Genomic DNA, 19,471 nt, shown 5'->3' on the forward strand with positions numbered 1-19,471 from the left:
CAATATGTAATTTGTAAACTAATAAGGTCTTAAAAGTGAGGAATTAAGTCTTTTAAATTTAATTATTTATTGCAAAGAGCAGAATAGCATACATAAACAGGTGCCTAAGGAAAACTTGTATTCTAATATGGAACTCTCATGAACACCTTTTTTTTTTCCTTCTAACGGTATGATAGTAGGCCATTTGATTATTTTTATGGCTTTAACTTTACAACAATGAAATATTCGTAAATTTTAAAAAGTATTTTTCTTTATTTGATGCGGGTGGGATACTGGAGAAATGAAAGGTCAAACATCTATTGAGGAATCCATACTTGTCTATATATTGTGTACTTTTATTTCAAGAACTGATTTAAAATTCCTAAAAGGATGCTATAATAAGTTATTATGCCATTTTACAGACTGAATTAAGTGAATTTCAGGGAGGTATGAAACTTGCCTAAGGCTATCCAGCTACCAAGCGGTAGAAGTGAGAATTAAATCCAGGTATACCTATAAAAAAAAAAATTAAAAAAAAAAAATAAAAAAAAAAAAAAGAAGGCGAGGGCAGCACCAGGGTATGGGGTTGTTAGTTTTATAGGGTGAGTAACTTCATACGCTGATGAGTGGGAGGAGTATTCCAGCTATTTTGGGGAAGGGGTGGGGATTTCTAGGAATTGAGCCACCGCCCACTTTTTGACCTTTATGGTCATCCTTGGAACTGTCGTGGCACCTGTGGGTGTGTCGCTTAGCTTGCTGATGTGTTACAATGAGTGTATACTGAGGCTCAAGGTCTAGTGGAAGTAGACTCGTCCGCCATCTTGGACCTATTTTGTTCTAATCAGTTTATGTTGTGTCCTCGGGCTATGTAATTCTTTTAAAGGTTGTGCCCTGCCCCCTTTCCTCCTGTTTCATATTGAATATATAATATTTACCAGAGTATGTTTTAATAATTAATACATGATATATTGTATAATTAATTTATATATCATATATATAATGATATCTATAGATATTTGTTCTAATAAGTCATTAAAAATAAATGAATAAAAAAAAAATAAAGATAAGGAAACTGAGGCATCAATTAATTAATTAACTAACCTAAATTAGCAGAGCCAATAAGTGGCAAAGCTTGACTAAACCCAGGTCCAAGCCCTTTCTTTTAATCAGTAAACTAATCTGTAAGTCCCTATGCAATCTTAGCTGCTTTTATTATAATTGTTTTCATGTTTAAAACACTAACAAGAGAGAAAATTGTCCAGAAATAAGTACATAGTCACTGAAGAGAAAAATTACTATCTGGAACTCTTCACCTGCACGTTCTTCCTTCCACTTACTTTAGTTTATTAACCCCATGGATGATGTCTGACTCCTTTCTTAACTTGTTTAGGGCAGTTTCAAGTTAGTTGACTTCTGAGAGTTATTGAGTAGGAAACGTTATAAATTGTTTAGATTAGGAGTTAGTGTGTTTAGAAGCCTTTTCATAAATTTGCATTTTCAAACTGTTACTGGCTATAGCACTGCAGATGCTGTGATGAGGAACTCCCTCTCCAAAAACACAGTGGATGACAAACCTCCAAAGCTAACATGTTGTTTACAGAGATGGAAAAGAAGAGGATGGACAAGCATAATCCTAAACATAATTACAAGGCTTACAGTCCCTGCTGGGGACTAAAATGTTTATTGGCTTTCCTTGTGCAATTTAATGTTCTTCCTCCCAAAGCCCTACTCCAAACTTGGAACTTCTCTGGAAATAGCATCTCGTTTGAGAGAATGCCAAGTATTTGTGTCTGGGTCCTTTGCGTCTTTGCACCAACTCAGAACTCAGAATAGCAGCTCTAGAAACTAAGGCGGGCGATAGTCTGGGTAAGGGAGTTATACATCTACTTGTGCATCTTCCTAATAAATTTCTTCCATCTTCCTCCTGGAAAACAGCTCTTAGAAAGATGTGGTTTTAAATGAGACATTGGCTGCATACTGGTAGTCCAAGATAGTACAAGTCAGTGGTCTCTGCAGAGCTGCTAAAGTCATATAAGGAATCAAGGATGTGGAGGTCAATGGGAAGAATTCATCCTGCCGCCATTCTGATCTATGCAAGGAAGGACGACCTGAACTCATAATGCATTTGATAAGTCCCAGAGCTCAGAAACCAGCCCAGGGGGAAAGGATGATCTCAAAGGACATTTTGGTGTATGAAAAAGTCTACCTAAAACCTCATCAGAGATAACTATGTAGTATATAGAAGAGTATGAATCCTTACCTTGGCTCAAGGCTGTTAACTTTAGGGGAAATAATTTCATGAGTTCCAAGTTTAGTTTACCAAATGATACACAGTTCCTGCAAGCAGTCCAAATTTAGATAGAAAAAAGCCTTAAAGATGATCTAGTTCACAGGTTTCCCCAGTACACTGAAATCACCTGAATCATTCATTCCTTTGAGCTAAGGTCTGAATGTGCTGCTAGGCTGGACAACCACAGCTTATAGCACACTGCCCTGGTTTCATTGATCAGGCAGCTGAGGTGTACGGTAGTTAAGATTGCTCCACTTACTCAACAAATATTTCTGTGAAACTGATAGTATTGATGTGAACAATCTTGGGCTAGTGAAGTGATTTGCACAGGTCACACAGCCAGAGTGATAGTTTAAACTAGAACCCCAATTCTCTTGACTACTGAGGGCCTTACAATCATATCATGTGACAATGACATTTCTTCTATTTCCCAATAATCAAAACATAAGAAAACAACGGGGCTTCTCTGGTGGCGCAGTGGTTAAGAATCCGCCTGCCAGTGCAGGGGACGTGGGTTCGAGCCCTGGTCCAGGAAGATCCCACATACCGCGGAGCAACTAAGCCCGTGCGCCACAACTACTGAGCCTGCGCTCTAGAGCCCAGGAGCCTCAATACTGAGCCCATGTGCTGCATCTACTGAAGCCCGTGCACTCTAGAGCCCATGCACCGCAACAAGAGAAGCCACCACAATGAGAAGCCCGCGCACTGCAAGAGTAGTCCCCGCTCGCAGCAACTAGAGAAAGCCCGCACTCAGCAACAAAGACCCAACACAGCCAAAAAATAATAAATAAAAATTTTAAAAAAGAAAACAATGAATAGCCTTGCAAGATTTTAATTATCTTGATTTTCAAAGTAAAGCTTTTTTGTATATAGCTTAGATTAATTGCTTAAATATAAACATACTTAACAAAATGTTAATGCCATTCCAATATGATATTACTAATTTCAAATTGGCAGCACAAAACTAATTATAGTATTTTAAATTTCTTCAACACTCCACAGTTAATTTACGATTATTGAGACGCTAAGACAAGATGAATTGAAACCTCAAATTTTCATTCATTCCTATATTATTCCCAGTGTTTTCAGTTGGTTCTAGATTTTTATCTGAGATTTGACAAGAGCTTTATTTATTATTCTTATAGCTTCCTCCCCTCTCAACCTAGGAAAACAAAAAATTGATTTATTTTTCTTAAAACAATCAAGAAATAAGGATGAAATTCTAAATTTTCTTAAAATCCCTTGTCTTAAAAATGTTAGGAAATGTTTACTAATTTAAACTTTAGATTTTTTAACTCATGTCATTTTCCAAAGAAATACTCTTTAAGACTGTTCCTTTGTTCTTCATATGACATCTATACATATAATTCTGCTTTTGAGATTAATTTCTGTTATTAAATACTATTCTGAAGTTGTGCTCTTATCAATTCATTGAAGGGTAAATTAGAATTTTATAAATTCTTCCTAGGAATGCAGGGCAAAATCATATCAATAAATAACAATCTGACTTATTAAAAGCACAGTAACAAAAAGTAAAATTAGAAAAAATGTTAATTAGTCAAGCAAATAGTCAAGAATATGTCAAACTTTGACATATTTTTTTGAGATAAATTGGCATCATGTAGATTAGCATGATCCTTTTTTATGGAATTCAACTTATTTTTACTCACTTTAATTAGTTTTTGTGTGCAGATAAAATGGAAGGCAATGGAAATTTGGCTTGCAAAGTAGTTCTAAGATGATCTACATCCACAATCTGGTTGTAATGTCATAAAAATATGTTTATTATGTGAGAATGGTAATTCAAGTTGGCATTCAGTATAGACATAAAGCAATGAGCAATGCAAGTTAATTTCAGTTATTTATCCTGGGAATTTTTTTTTTTTTTTTTTTTTGCTAAAAAGGCCAGAATATATGATAGCATTGGCTCATTCTTCCCAAAGCCTCCTGGAAAACATGTCTATGAAATATAAGCTCCTCAGTGCTAAACATTTTACTGCATTTGGGAGAAGCATAAAATTTGGTAAGAAAGGAAGTGTTGGGTCTTCATTTTTCTAAGTTAGTATGGAGCCTGCCTTAAGGAAAGCTGACCGTGGGCTGAATTTGCATCCCAGAAATATATTTAATTTGTATTACGGACTCAAAATCTGACTTCCAAAATTGGATATCTAGCCCTATTTTCCCCCACCTCACACACATCAGCCTCTCTCCCAGGTCATGACTACTGTCCAAGCAGAGAAAAATGAATTTCCCTGAGTACATATGTAACAATAACTAAAATGATAATTAATTAATTAATGGGTCTTGGGATTTAAATGTGTGGCTCTGCTTTCCCCCATTCATTTCCCATTCTACCACATCTCTCTGCCCTCACGTTTTTCGAACTATTATATTTGTCCTATCCATCTGTATCAACATCACCCTTCCTTAGGTTCAACTAGATTCTGCACTTCTTGTTACCCTTCTTGGTAGACTAAGGTTTCAGAAGTTCCTACTTAACAGCAGACACTCTTAGTAATCTTTTGATCACAGGGTCCCTTGACAGTTTCTCAAAATGATATTATGAAGGGGAAGTAAATGTTCCCTTTTTCTACTCAGTTTCTTTTTAGAGTGTTGATTTCATTCCCTGTCTGGCTTAATTTCTTCTTGGGATTGCTGGATTGATTTTGCAGTTACCACTGAATTCCTTCAACATGCCCTAAACAGACAACTGTGAGTAGTAGGAATGCTATTTCAGCTGATCCCATGCTCTTCAGCCGGGCTATCAAGAATTAGAAGGCCCCAAATATTTGGTCACATTGGATTGTGAAATCATAATTGAGATATACCTGACAAGTGAAATCATCAGTTAAACTTGATTCTAGGAATCACATAGGTTAACATGATTCTCTTTTATGGACTTCAACTTAGTTATACTGTATTCTAATTAGGTTTTGAATGCAGACAAAATGAAAAGAAATGGTCCAATTTAGGAGAAAGTTCAAACTTCAAAAGTCATGTAGTGTTGTGTAGACCTTACCTTCTGAGAGAAATTACTTGAGAAGATGAAAGCACTCTCCTAATTTATCAGATAAATGTGCACAACTTGGGACATTAAGTGGAGAACAGAAAAATTGTTCTTAAAAAATTTTGTTGAGAAGTAAAAACAAATGTCTTATTAAAGATCTGTTTCTTTTGAAAAATGCTTCTTCTGAAAACTAAGGATAGAATATATAGCTTTGACATAAGGGCTCATCATTTATGAAACAATCACTTCTGTCTCCAAGTTGCAAGGGAGGGATTTGTCATTCTGATTGAATCTTCCCTTTAGTTTTTCCCAACAGCTGTGTTCAGATAATTCATGACTCCAGTGTTTCCTGAGCCCTGGATAATTTCACAGACATGTCTAATACGGGCCTCCATATTTTCAGAAGAATATGGAGATCTTGGAGGAGATCCAGGGTAGACCAAGGGACATGATTAATGGATTGGAAGTTGGAGTTTATGAAGAGAGTTTGTGAGATCTGATTTCTCGCTACGAGAAAAGGCTGAGGGGTGACTTAATAGCACAAGAAGGTTAGGAAGCAGCTGTTCTCCATCTTCACTAAGGTTGGATGAAATGAAATAAAATATAAATTGCAACAAGAACAAAAATGTGTTACAAGTGGGAACTTCTAAGCATTAGAATGGCTGGATTCTTAGGTCCTCAGAAGAAGGATGTGTAGTCTATTTCCCTGGTCTGCGGTGATAGGCCTATGAGTAGTGAGGAAGATGAGATAATCTCATAAGATCCCTTCTGGATCTATCTTTCTATAAGTCTACCTAATCATATTTAGAAAAATTATTTTCCTGAACTATGTCTCATTTTCTCCCTACCACTACCTCCACCCCTGATCCCTTATCCTTTGTCCGCCTTCTGTAAAACACTGCTAACAAAAAATGGCTAGGGCACTGATCAACCATGGTGGGGGGCCCTCCCCAGCTGCTAGCTGCCCCTCCAGCTTTTTTTTTTAATTAGTTAATTATTTATTTATTTTATTTTTGGCTGCGTTGGGTCTTAATTGAGGCACGCGGGATCTTTCATTGTGGCGTGCTGGCTTCTCTTGCAGGTTTTCTCTCTCTAGTTGTGACACGCGAGCTTCAGGGTGCATGGGCTCTGTAGTTGTGATGTGTGGGTTCCAGAGCTCATGGTCTCTGTAGTTCGCGGCACATGGGCTCTCTAGCTGAGGTGTGCCAGCTCAGTAGTTGTGGCACGGGGGCTTAGTTGCCTCACGGCATGTGGGATCTTAGTTCCCTGACCAGGGATCGAACCCATGTCCCCTGCATTGGAAGGCAGATTCTTTACCACTGGACCACCAGGGAAGTCCCTGTCCCTCCAGCTTTGGGAACAAGTTTCTTGTCCATCACTGCTACCCCTTGGCCACTAGGGTCATGCTGATGGTCATTCTTCTATAAACTAAACCTCTGACAAGGGAAAACAAAACCAAACAAAGCATAATTTCCTACTTCTAACTAACTCACAAGTGGCCCAATGGATTAAAAGACAAACATTATGTCTAGAATTTGAGTAGCTAAAGGGCTGAAATGTGTTTTACTCATCGCCTTGATTCTAGTCCATAGAGCATTGGCTGGCAGTAGGTGCTCAGCAAGTTTTTATCAATTGAATGAATGGAACTAAGAAGTGAAGGTAGTTAACTGAAGTTGAGAAAGGTCAAGAGTGTTAGAGGTTTCCAAATGATTCCACATGAGAGACAAATCTAAAGCCTAATCCTTGCTGCCACATGTGTGCCATTGAGGACTTTATTCCCACCAGGCCTGGGCTATCCAGAGGACTTGGACAAGGCATCACAAGCTGCTTGGGTCCTTCCTCCCAAAAAAATTCACCATAGGCACTGTGTAGATTCAGAATCATGGAAAAATAGGCCAAATTCTTAGTGTGATTTTTAAAACATGACTTTAGGAAGTTCAGTAATTATTTTTTTCTAAATTATATTTTTGCATATGTTGCTAACTTTCTCCATGAAGAATATAAAATTTAGCAGTAGGGAATCTCTCACCCCAGTCATCACACAGCCTAAATAGTTGGGTCTCAAAAATATAATCCACTCCTTACAATCTGATTCAATGTCCTGAAACCCTTTGGTTTAAACTTGCTAAATCTCCTGGCTCTTCTCCCAGCAAAACCAGCAAAGAGTCAGCTACCATTGTCAGTTCTAACTTTTGTCCTAAGCCCTCAATCACATCCCTTCTGACTATGCTTACAGAAACATTATAACAAGTAAACCAATTTATTCCTCACTATTATTTTTTAAATGTTATCAGGGAAAATCTGGTAACTCGGAGGGCTACAAGTTGAAGACTTATATGTCTGGGAGTTAGTTGTTTCCTAATGGTTCTTATGCTTTTTTTTTTTGATCCAATTAAATATTATTCCCAGATGGGATCAGTTTTTGACCTTCTTGTGCTACTCTCCTAATCTTGGCCCTTCTAACATTTTCTTACTATGGTTCCTTTCTTTTGTTTGCCACTAATGGCCATGCCTGGTTACATAATTCCTGTAACAGGTGTTAACCAATTTGGACACATTTGAATATGGCACACAGCTATTCTTATGGTTTATGAGAAGCTTACAGACAAGAAGTACACCTCTTATTAAGGTACCATCTAATGAATAGGGATATTATTCCTCCCTTAAGATTTTTCTCAGGACGGGCCTTACTCAATAATTTGGAGGATTGTGAGTGACAGTTTGGCATTAGATCGGGGCTTTGAAATCATGAATTTGACATCTTTGCCACTCTGCTCAGCGGGAGAGTTTTCTGTTTACTTATTATTTTCCCTATGCTAATTACTCCAATTTTCAGCAGTTTTTGAGGTCAATTCATTTGATTCTGAACGCCTTTTTTTTTTTTTTGCAAGGAAGACTGAAGGCAGGAGTAACTAGGAAACTTAAGTAAACATAATTAAACATAAAATCCTTACAGTGATAGTAGAATTGACCTCAGCCAATTAAAATTATTAATAGAAAAAATATGTCAATGTCAAATCTGAGCTTACTGCCTTTGTTCCCACTTGGGTAATGAGGATTAGTTCACATTTCCTGACAAGAATAGATGGGAATTTCTCCCTTACCTTTGTCCTTCTAGAACATTGTGTTAGGATAGTATTAGACCAAAACCAAAAATAGGGATTTTGACTAATTCAAAATTAATTTTGTAAGTGAAATAGGGAGCATTTTCTTTTCAAGCAGTGAAGTTTTTCCTCCTTTTGGTGATTGAGGAAATATTCAGATCACAAACTTGGAATCTTTGCTCCTAACACAGCAATCATGTCAGAGACCAATCTTTAAGAAGAGTCAGAAATACGTACTCTATATTTTCAGCATCACCCGTGATCACAATAGGAAAATGGTTTTGTAAAAAGTTTGATCTTAGATCAGACCTCTAACACTATCTCTATATGCTATCTGAATTAAACAAATTATTCAGAATTCCATTCAAGACACTGGTACAACTTTAATTTACCTTGGTGTCATTTTTAAACGTAAGATGTATTTTTTTTTTTTATTTTATTTTTTTTTTGCGGTACGCGGACCTCTCACTGTTGTAGCCTCTCCCGTTGCGAAGCACAGGCTCCGGATGCGCAGGCTCAGCGGCCATGGCTCATGGTCCTAGCCGCTCCGCGACATGCGGGATCTTCCCGGACCGGGGCACGAACCCGTGTCCCCTGCATCGGCAGGCGGACTCTCAACCACTGCGCCACCAGGCAAGCCCTGTAAGATGTATTTTTAAGGCAAATAGGCAAGTGTTTAAGTATGGGCTTTTATTGTTTTGGTAACACCATAATCACAAATCAGAAAGTTTGGAAATGCTCAGAAGTGTCCAGAGGTCTGATTCATTAGAGGGTTTATCTGAATTGGCATTTGATCTTCTTTTATTTCTAAATATTCCTGACATTTCTATTCATCTGTCTTTTCCTCAGTAAAACTGCACCACACACTGGAAAGTAAAGATATATGCATCTGTATAACATCAAGGGAGAGTAGGAGTAAGAAGACTGGCCATAGATACAATCAGAGTCTCAGAAATAAGGACAGTCCTTCCTTCAGAAGAAATGCTGACGTGGTGACGTGAATTTAGCATATAGATTTGCCATAACTTCTCACTCAACAGCACTGAGAATGCTAAGATCCTTGGTATGCACTGGCTAGGTATTTTCCAGGAAGGAATTAAATTACAAATGAGCTTAAAAACCTGGGGAAGTAATTCATTTTCAAGCAAATTTAAAGTTGGAAAGTAAGCATTGGTTTGAAGTTAGCATAAAATTATTAAAAAAAATCTTAGGGTAGGGCTCCTCCAGTACTTTATAAATCAGTACATGTTTTGTTTTTTTTAATTTATAATCTAGCCTCTCAAATTGTTTTGCCATATTAAAAGAAATTGTGTCTGCATTCAGCCTACACCCCTGGGAATCAATTCAGAGGTTCTTTGAGGTGGCCAGGCTGGGCTTCTTGGCCTCTGTCCTTCATTGCTTCCAACTAGCCAGTCTATTTCACTTAGATTAAATATTCCACAATATACTTCACCATCTGTGCTGTATGGTAGTTTGTATTGGTCATGTATACCCTCAAGTTGATAGAGGTGCAAAGCTAAATGTGTGACACTCTAAGAATATGCATGTATTTGAATAATTTGACTATTCAGTCCAACAGTTTGCAAAGAGGCTCTGTAAGATCACACATCCTGATAACACTTCCAAGAAACAGACAGCTTCCCTTTATTGGGGGTGGAGAGAGAGGCAGGGATATTTCTATCTAGAGTTCCTGATTTATTAAAGTCTTATCTCTGGCATTTAGCTGTGTGAACTTGGGCAAATTATTTTGTGGCACTGAGCCTCAGGTTTTCATTTATAAAATAGGAATAATAATTTCTGTGACTGGTCTTTAGGAGCTCTAAAACAGCTAATATAAGTGCACTCATTTTTTAAACTGTAAACCCTTAGGTAAACTGAACTGAGTATATAATGATATTATATACTCAGTTCAACAGCACACTCTTGATAACCACAGGAGGGTCCAGGAAAGGAAACTGTTTATAAATCTTTCCCTTTCCCCAAATTAATGTTGGACTGTTTAGACAAATTTTTAAAGCAGTGAGTCTTAGCAATTATTAGGTCACACCCCTTTGAGATTACAGAAAAAAATGCACATACACATAAAACTGCCTACCAAATTTGGGGGGAATGGGAGATTGCTATGACACTCATTTATGCATCTCTTAAGAAAGAGTGTTTCTCAAAGTGTAACCTCAGATTTTCTGCTTCCCATTTGCTAGAGGTGCTTGTTAAAATGCTAATTTCTGGACGCTGCCCCACCCTTACTAAATCACAATTTCAGGAGGAGAAATCTGCATTTTAATAGGCAACCCAGGTGGGTTTTTATGCTCGGAGGAGGTCCAAGGACTCCAAGTTAAATGCTGGGGTCTTGTTCCGTTCCTTATTCTAAATTTTAAGTTCTGTCCTAGTGCTTACGAATCGGTCGAACTAATGGGAAGAAAATTCAGCTTTAAAGCAGGAACCTAGGTAGACGTTTGAAAACGTTCGTCCAATGGCAAAATGAAAATGGTCCTCTGGACCCTGGCCACTTAAATTCTCTCCAAGGGTCTCGGCTACCTGCAACTAAGAATCCGAAAGACTGCTCTTCTGCTGCGGGGGGAGGGGCGCGAGGTGAGGATTAATTGAGCCAACTGCCCATCCCCTACACACACACACACACACACACACACGTTAAAACAGAGGCTTTTTATTTATCTTTGCTGCCCAGGTTCTTTATTAAAAGGGTTGTTTTATGTGTGTAAGTTTGCTAGGGAGGGAACTGAAAACATCTGCAGAACCATGCAATGCCCTTTAACGGAACTCTTCTAATAAAAGATGTATCATTTTAAATGCGCTGAATTTTGATTCTGGTAATTCGTGCACTAGAGTGTCTATTTCGAGGCAGCGGAGGTATCATATGACAGCGCACGTCAAGGCACCGTGGAGCCCTCTCGTGGACTCCCACCCACTTTCCCATTCACCCGGAGAGTGCTGCTCGCGCAGCCGCTCCCCCAGGCGAGCTAGCATGAAATCTCCCTGCTGCCGAGATCAAATGGAGCTCTTCGCTCAGGGGGTGCGAGTATTACCTCCGCCATGCAATTTCCACTATCAATAATTTAACTTCTTTGGTGCAGAACAGAAGGAGTACATACCGGGCACCAAAGACTCCCCCCTACCACTTCTTTTTAACCAAAGGGAACGTGAAAAAAAGAGTCTGGGAGTTTCGGTGCCGAAGTCTTCCCCAGAGCAGCTGCCTTGATGTTTACTTTGACAAGTAGTGACTAATAAGGTGGGTTTCTTTTCTTTCTTTCTCTTGCCGTTTTTTTCTGGTCGGCTAGAAAGCGTAGGGCTTGAGTGAGGTCTGTCATTGCCTCGGCTTCCTGGCTGGAGCAAGTAACTTGGTGTAACGTTATCTGGGGGCGTTCATTAATAAAAAATGCCGTTATTATCTTGATTGAATTCCTATTAGGCAAACTCCGGAGAGGTCAGTGCACGAACTCTGTTTAAGCCGCGGCGTGTTTAAGGTAGCGGAGTAAACCAGTAGCCCCCATGCTCCATGCGATTTCATTGTGTGCTAGCGTTTTCAAGCTCCGTCGTGCGGGAAGGTGCGGGAAGGTGTGTCCATGGCCCGGGAAACGTACGCCCTCTCCCTCAGAACTTGGGTGCCGGGATGGGGCGGAGGGAGTTGCCGAGGAGGGGAGCAAGACCCTGGGGGCTCTGGATTCGCGCTCGCTAGCTCCCGCCCCGGCGCGCACAGCCTGGGTTTACGCGGAGGGCGCGGGACGCGGGGTTCCCCGGGGCGGGGGCTAGGTCGCCTCTCAGAGCCGCGGGCGTGGCGCGCGGGTCCAGTTGGGTCGCCCCAGGGACGGGCGCAGGGCTTGCGGGGCCACGTCGCGGGCCCCCAGCGACTGGCGGAACGGGGCGCGCGGGCCCGGGGAGCTCCGGAAGCCCGGGGAGTCCCGGAGGCCGAGCGGGGGCAAGGGAAAGGCGCGGCGTCCCCTTTAAGCGGCCGCCCCGCACAGGTCTCGGTGGCGCGGGCGAGCTCGGGGGTGGGGGGGCGGGGGGCGGCGCCGTTTGACCAATCGAAGCTCAACCGAAGAGCTAAATAATGTCTGACCCGAGCTCGAGGCGCAGGCTGGAGCTCTGGGTCCCCGTCGCCGCCGCGCCGGGGCGCACCCGCCCGCTCACCGTCCCGCGCACCCCGTCGCGCCACGGGCTCCGGGGCGGGGCCGAGGAACCGGCCCGGCGCGCCCCCCACCTCCTCCTTGAGAAGCTTTGATGAGACGCTTGAACCGCAGCTGCCACCCGCTGCTGTGGGGCCGGCGGCGAGCGGCTCCGCGACGGGGACCGGGGCTGGGCGCAGGGGCCAGGAGCGGGCCAACGATGTGACTCCGCCGCCGGGGACCCGTGAGCTTTGTGTGAACCCCGAGGTAGGCGAGCATCGGGCGTGGGTCTTGGCGCGGGAGCCGCCGGTCCTCCGGCGAAAGTTGGCTGGGGGCGGGGGGTCCTGAAGTTATGGGAAGAGGCCAGAACTCCTCCTTTCCTCCCTTGCACGAGTCCCGAGAAGGGGGGACTTTGAGTTGCTCCTTCGGAGCTTTCTCCTCCCACCCCACGATCCAGAGGGGCAGCCAGGACCCCCGAGGGAGAGGGACGCCAGGACGCCCCGAAGTGGGGGAGAGAAAGCCAAGAGGAGAAGCAGAGCTGCGCGATGGGAGAAGACGGCGCCCCGGTGTCCCCCGAAACCCTTCCCCAGAGGCCGTGAGAGCGATTTAGGGCGCCAGCTGTCGGGGGCCCCGACTGAGGTGACGGGCTTGGGGCTGAGATGGGAATCTTTCCCATGGGCTGGGAGGTCCCCGCGCAGATTTCGGGGGGCCCCTTGCTCCCTCAGCCCGCATCCCCGTCCGGGCCTCCAGCCGGGCTGCACACTGTCACCTGCTCCCCAAGAGTTGAGATCAAAGCGGACTTATCCAGGTCCAGTACCAGTTTATCTCAGGAAACCTGAGACACTGCTGCAGCTCGGACGTGAAAGGGGCTGCGGGACTCCGGGGCTAGTTGTGCCCACACCTCTCTCCATCCCGTGCCCCTCCCTTGAGGCACCTTACAGGAAAGTAAAAAGTTTTGACTTTCGGGGGCTGGGAAGGATGTGTGTGTGTATTGGGGGGGGGACAGGTTGTGACTCGGGTAGGTCTCTGGGGATGCAGAGCCGGGAAGAGTAAATGGGTGAGTGAGCCGTGCCTGGAAAGAAATAGCTGAGGGTTGGAGGCTCTTTGCTCGACGGGCAGAGAAGGGGAATTGCAGACCGGTGGCACCCCTAGGAAAGAAAAGCCTTGGGGCTGCTGGGGTGAGCTAGAGTCACTGTTGGAGGATGCTGTGTTTGTGTGGAGCGGGTGGAGCGGGGTGGAGGGACTCGGTTCGAGGGGCCCGAAGGAGGTGGGGGGTGGGGTGGGGAGAAAGGCTCTAGGGAAGGTAGAGGGTGCCCTCTGCCGGCCAAGCTGCCCCGAGCAGCTGCTGGGGGTGGGGAAGTGGTAAGAGACGGCTTTGCGGAATCCCTTCAGTAGCTGGTAGGAGGGACTTGTTGAATGACGCTTCTGACTCCCGACTCGGATGAATTTCGACTGGTTGCGCCTCTTTGGCTCCAATGCAAAAAGTTTTCCTTGAGCTGGGGGAGCTTTGACAGGCTACGGTTAGTGGTGTGTTAGGGATTCCTGGATCTCATTTTAGTGTCCTTCAGGGATCTTAACGCTTACTTCTCTACGTCAGCAGTAAACAGCGAACGTTTTCTGACAAGAATGCAGGAATGTTCTTGGCCAGAAGCAAAGAAAAGCATATTTCTGAGTGTTTATTAATTCTAGTACAGTTATCTTTTAAAGCAAAGCCATATGTAATTGGGAACGTTGATTTTTCACTGCATATAAGACTGCATATTGATTTCTAATAGGATATAATGTTATTAAATGAGACCTTCAAATTGGCTTGACTTTTGGGAAAATACCCCTTCTCCTTTAATTTTATCCCCCCCAAATCTACTTTTTATATGTTCGTTATAAAGTCAGAGGCTTAAAAGTATATTTAAAAGTATATTTGTATATACTTATATTTTTTGCATTTTAATTTATTGAGGTATAGTTACAGATTTAATTCATCTAAACATGGGACCCCTCGATGTTTACATTATTTTTTAGGTTGAAGGGTTCTGAGATTATGGCATGTAGCACTTCAAATTATTATTATTATAAGTAATAGATCACAAAGTTTTGACCCTGGGAACCACACCCCTTTAAAACAGCCTCTAACTCCTGTTCCTTGATTTTGCAAATACCTTGCTTAAGATTCTTCTTTTGTAAGTTTACTGCTGGACTTGCAGCAGAGGTAAGAGAAAGGAAAGAGACACTTGTTGAAATGTAACCATACCTTTACTGGAATTTAAAACACATTGGTTACCCTTACTAGAATTCCAGGGCCATAAAGTCGTTGTCTTTTTTTTTCTTCCACTTTATTTTGCAAAATGTGATAAATGTTGGTAAATATAGACCGGTACTAAGTATTATGACAGGAGAAGCACTGTGTATGTAGAGCTATTTTAAGTCATTACAGAACGTTTTCTATTTGTGAATGATATAAGCAGAAAGAAATGATTTCCAGATAAACAAGACTTACGTACATGTTTTGAAGCATTAGAACATTGCAGACACACTTAGACATCACATTTTTTTTTAAGGAAAATAACAGAGTAATTTTTCACATACCTTTGGAGCCTTTCATTGCCTATTCAGAGCTGAATTAGTAACTGGAAATCTTGTTTATTTTAAGATGATATTTAAGGTCTTTTGAGATTTATAGCAGGTCAACATTTGAATATCCAGAAAATAAAGCATTTAGGAACTCTGTTTTAGGATGTCTTTTCAATAAGTGTAACTTGCAAACAGAAGGAACTAAGAAAGTGATCATTTGCCTAAAATGCAATGATCTCCTCGAATGATTCATTTATACTATGTGAGTCAATTGCCTAAATCTCAAAATGGCCACAGAAGGGTGGGTAGGTGCTGGAATATTGCTGGTTCATTTTGATTCACCAGGAGAGAGGGAAGTCCTGTAAATAATGCAAATTTCTAAAATCCCGGCTCAAAGTCCTTGAGTTTCCTGTTTAATAGGGGGCACCATTAGAATGTAAGTTATTCTCTTCTTCCTGGAATGGTTAAGAGTCCCAGCTTTTCAGTAGTCAAAAGGCATATGATTGATAATCTCATTTCTTTGCAACATAAATAGCTCTGGTTTGTAACTTAAACACACACAGCAAGCTGAGCACACCCACCTGATAGTACAGCAAAGAGCTTGTTTATGTTTTTGTACATTTGTCTTCAGAATCTTCCGTAAGTATCCAACACCTCCGCCACCACCCAACTTGGGTCACACACATCCATCCACAGCCCCTACATGCAGGTAGTGAATTTGTGGGATGTAGCAGCCAGCAGCTTTGGGTCTCAACCATAGACTTAATCTTCTACTGAGCTTCAAGAATATTGAAGATGTACACAATGGAAAGGTCATATACTAGTAGTTGATTAACATTTTAGGTTTTGGAGGTTAGTCCCAGAGTAGACAGAAGAACGATTTTAGACTGCTTGAATGAAAACAGCATGGAGAAGTATTGAATATATGAAAACTCAACTCTGAATACCTTTTAAAATGAGAAGCACTGCTATTTCAGATGTCCATAATGCTGAATTTATTTTAATGGTTGAAACATAATTTTCAACTTTCATCTCCCTGTGTAAGAAGATTTGTTTGTGTGAGGGGGCTAGCCTAGCCTAGCCCAAAGCATGTGAATATCTCCCTTCAATAATAGGGTAATTGCTAACTTGTCTCAGCTTGTTGTCAAACAATTGTTATGGAGCTGCAGTTTCCACTAATTGCAAAATTGCTGCTTAATTGAAGGACTCTCAACCATCTAGTGCAGCCTTTCAGCCACTGGCAGCCTCTGTAATCTCAGGCTGTGAATTGCATTTTAATAGAGGAAAGGAGGAGAGAATTCCTGGGAATTCTAGGTTTAAAACAACTGGCTGTTGTTCAATGGAGGAAGAAGTCATTTGAACGTTAAGTTGCATTGTGATAAATTTTCTTTGTCAGGATGAATAACATGCCCAGATCAGCATTTAGAAAGTGAATGAGTGAACTTCTTGGTTACACTCTGCATCCGTTTACTCTGTTTAGGATGGAGTAATGCCAAACAATAATTGACCTTGGCACGTGAAATCCGTATGTCATTTGTATGTGGGGTTTAACCCTAGGAGACAGAGGAAGGCATTGGTATTTTTAAGCTTAGACAAGCGTCCTCAAAGTCTCCTTAAACTTCCACTTAAGGCATAGAATTACTTAATCCTAAATCATTTTATACTTTAAATGCATCTCTGACTTTCCAGAATACTTATACTAAAGGCTTAGAAAAGTCATGGATGCATTTATTAAATATATGGAATCATTATTGATGATAGACACGAAACAATGGAGCTCACTAATATATGGACTTTGGAAAACCTTTTTGGGGGTGAGGGAGTGGCAAATGGGCATGTTTTCTAAGTGAACTGGAAGGTATTCTTATTTCTGTAAGAAAAACATGAATAAGAAGTATTTAAATGAAAGTACTCAAATTCAAGTACAAACTCTGGGACACTTATACTCTTGGTGAAATAAATCTGACCCAATAATACTGGACGCTAAGAAGTGACTCATTGCCTTGATATCTCATCTATACGTTGCCTAAAGTTTGAGCATGTTTCCATTAGATGAATTGGGGACTGGGTGTAGAACAGGAGAGTGACTGGGGGGAAGCAAAGTCAATTCACAAGCTTCAGTGACAGCCATAATAAAATAAAAGTTTATTTCCAAAGAGCCCAGAGAATAATGAATGTTATGCAGTTTTCCCCAGAGGTTCACTTGAAAGAACTTTTCATTGGTTGTCACGGTAGTAATGTCTTGATTTTGAAACCTCACAGAACCTAGTAGCTCTTAAATGTGCTTTCATCTTGGTTCCTTTGGTCTGACTGAAGCTTTAAGACGACCCTCTGTGTTTTTGACATGCCCCTGCATTTTAAAGGGATGAGGCAGGCAAAGGAAGATTCTTTAAATCTAAGACAGCATAACTAGGAAATCTGTAAAATCATATGGTAGAAAAATCACCTAACTTCAAGTGGCTTATTAAAATCAAACTAGAAGGCAATCTTTCCTTTAATTACAACTAGTATGTATCCAATTAAGATTTATGTGATGGAAATGGAAAGAAGATAAACGGACAGTTTCAAGGAATTTAAGCAACTCATCAAAAGTTGAAGTAATAGCGCCACCTAGAGAACAAAATCACCAGCTTTACCAGCCAAACAGCTCATTTGCCACATGAGCCATTTTCTAAGACTACAGTTACTAGGATTGCCTTGCCACCCTATTCGGATTTGGTGAGTGTATGTGCGGGGGGGGGGGGGGGGGGGGGGGGTGCAGGGAGGGGATGGCTTAGGATGCACTTCGGATTGTAGATGAGATTTTAAAACAGGCAGATCCATACCCATACCTCAATACCTACACTAAGTCCCTTTAACATTTTAATATTAGCCAGATGTAGAATAACCTGCCGGGAATAAGGGCTGGCCGCCTTTTTAACGTTTATTATTTTCAAGGATATATGCTGAAGCATTGAGTACAAAGGTTCTGATTTTATTTACTTGCTACAGGCAATTCATTGCCCTTTCTGAGATATAATAACACCAAATAAATAGAGTAGAGAGACCTTAAGAATGTCTTTGATCTGTGATCTCATTTTAACTTTAATGATTTGAGAAGAATTAAGAGTAAAATAAAGGGTCATGTATGTGGCAAGACTTTAAACACCAAAAAAGTAAGGGGTGGGGAAAGGACAAGGAGAAGGCAATTTTAAGAGTTGCCTCAACCTTAGAATAAATAAAGATGTACATCTGAGCCAGCACCAAAACCGGTAACAGAGCCAGGAGCCAATAATTACAAATTAGCTTAAAATTCTTTGATGACAAAATCTGCATTTCATTCATTTTTGCATGCTTCCACAATAATATCCAAAATGATTCTGGTAGCAGAAGAGGCACTTAGGCAAATATTGTTGAACGAACAAATAGATTGACTAATAGTTGCCTCAGATTCTGACTAGCAATGTGGGCAATGAAGAAACTCTATAATTATAGAAAAATGTGTATTTGTTTTGCTGGCAGAGAGGCAGAAATTGGAAGAAATAAATGTAATAATAGTTTTGTTTTTCCAGTATGTATTATAACTGTCCTTTAGTTGGCTTAATTCTAAAATTTCTTGTGTACAATTTGGCTCACTCATAAAGTTGTCATGTTTGGACCATATGAAATGTTAAAGCTGATTTAGACAGTAGCAACTATAAAGCGACTGGTGGGGGCTTCCCTGGTGGCGCAGTGGTTGAGAGTCTGCCTGCCGATGCAGGGGACGCGGGTTCGTGCCCCGGTCCGGGAAGACCCCATATGCCACGGAGCGGCTGGGTCCGTGAGCCATGGCCGCTGAGCCTGCGCGTCCGGAGCCTGTGCTCCGCAACGGGAGAGGCCATAACAGTGAGAGGCCCACGTACCGCAAAAAAAAAAAAAAAAAAAAAAAAAAAAAAGAAGCTACTGGTGGATTTTCGTTTAAATGTTTTCAGTTTTGGGGTACTGGTGGGCGATGCCAGTCCTTGTGCTTCAGGGGATGGAAAATGGTATATGTTAAGTTGGTTCCAATTTCTGGTAAGCAGTTAACCAAAGAAAGTCATTATATTGTCTGTGTCATGCGTAGAAGCAATCAGGTGCAGAAAACTTTACTTTTCAGGAAAAAAATTACTAAAAAAAAAAAGCTATATATCTATAGCTTATGCGTACATAGAGAGAGATGGGGGTGCGGTGGGAGAGGGAGAGAGAGAGATGGACGGAAACTCCTTGAATAACATTTTTGCCACATGGGATTTGGTCTAATCGCTCTTGGTTTGGAGCTGTTACCATCAGCATTTGCTGCCTTTTCTGATACTTGCTTTCTGCTTTTGAAAACGGAACCTGTGCTCAGATTGAAACAAGTTTTTCTATCTTTTCACATGTTCATCTGTTTCTTGAATCATGG

At 41.4% G+C, this 19,471-nt stretch overlaps 1 protein-coding gene and 1 long non-coding RNA gene across 5 annotated transcripts in view; both read left to right on the plus strand.

Annotated features, from left to right (window-relative positions):
• LOC125965192 (uncharacterized) overlaps positions 1–19,471 on the plus strand; it is a 169,875-nt gene that overhangs the window by 73,866 nt on the left and 76,538 nt on the right. The window lies entirely within an intron of this gene.
• Positions 1–19,471, plus strand: part of BDNF (brain derived neurotrophic factor) — a 61,204-nt gene that overhangs the window by 11,720 nt on the left and 30,013 nt on the right. The window contains exon 1 of one of the 4 annotated variants that reach the window (XM_004263942.4): positions 12,501–12,771. The exons of the other annotated variants lie outside the window; for them this stretch is intronic. The gene's annotated coding sequence lies outside the window, so the exon portion shown is untranslated. Of the gene's footprint in view, positions 1–12,500; positions 12,772–19,471 lie in introns of those variants that run through there. 4 annotated transcript variants of the gene reach the window in all.

The sequence above is a fragment of the Orcinus orca genome, chromosome 8 (assembly GCF_937001465.1).
Source record: "Orcinus orca chromosome 8, mOrcOrc1.1, whole genome shotgun sequence".
NCBI classification, from domain to species: domain Eukaryota; kingdom Metazoa; phylum Chordata; class Mammalia; order Artiodactyla; family Delphinidae; genus Orcinus; species Orcinus orca.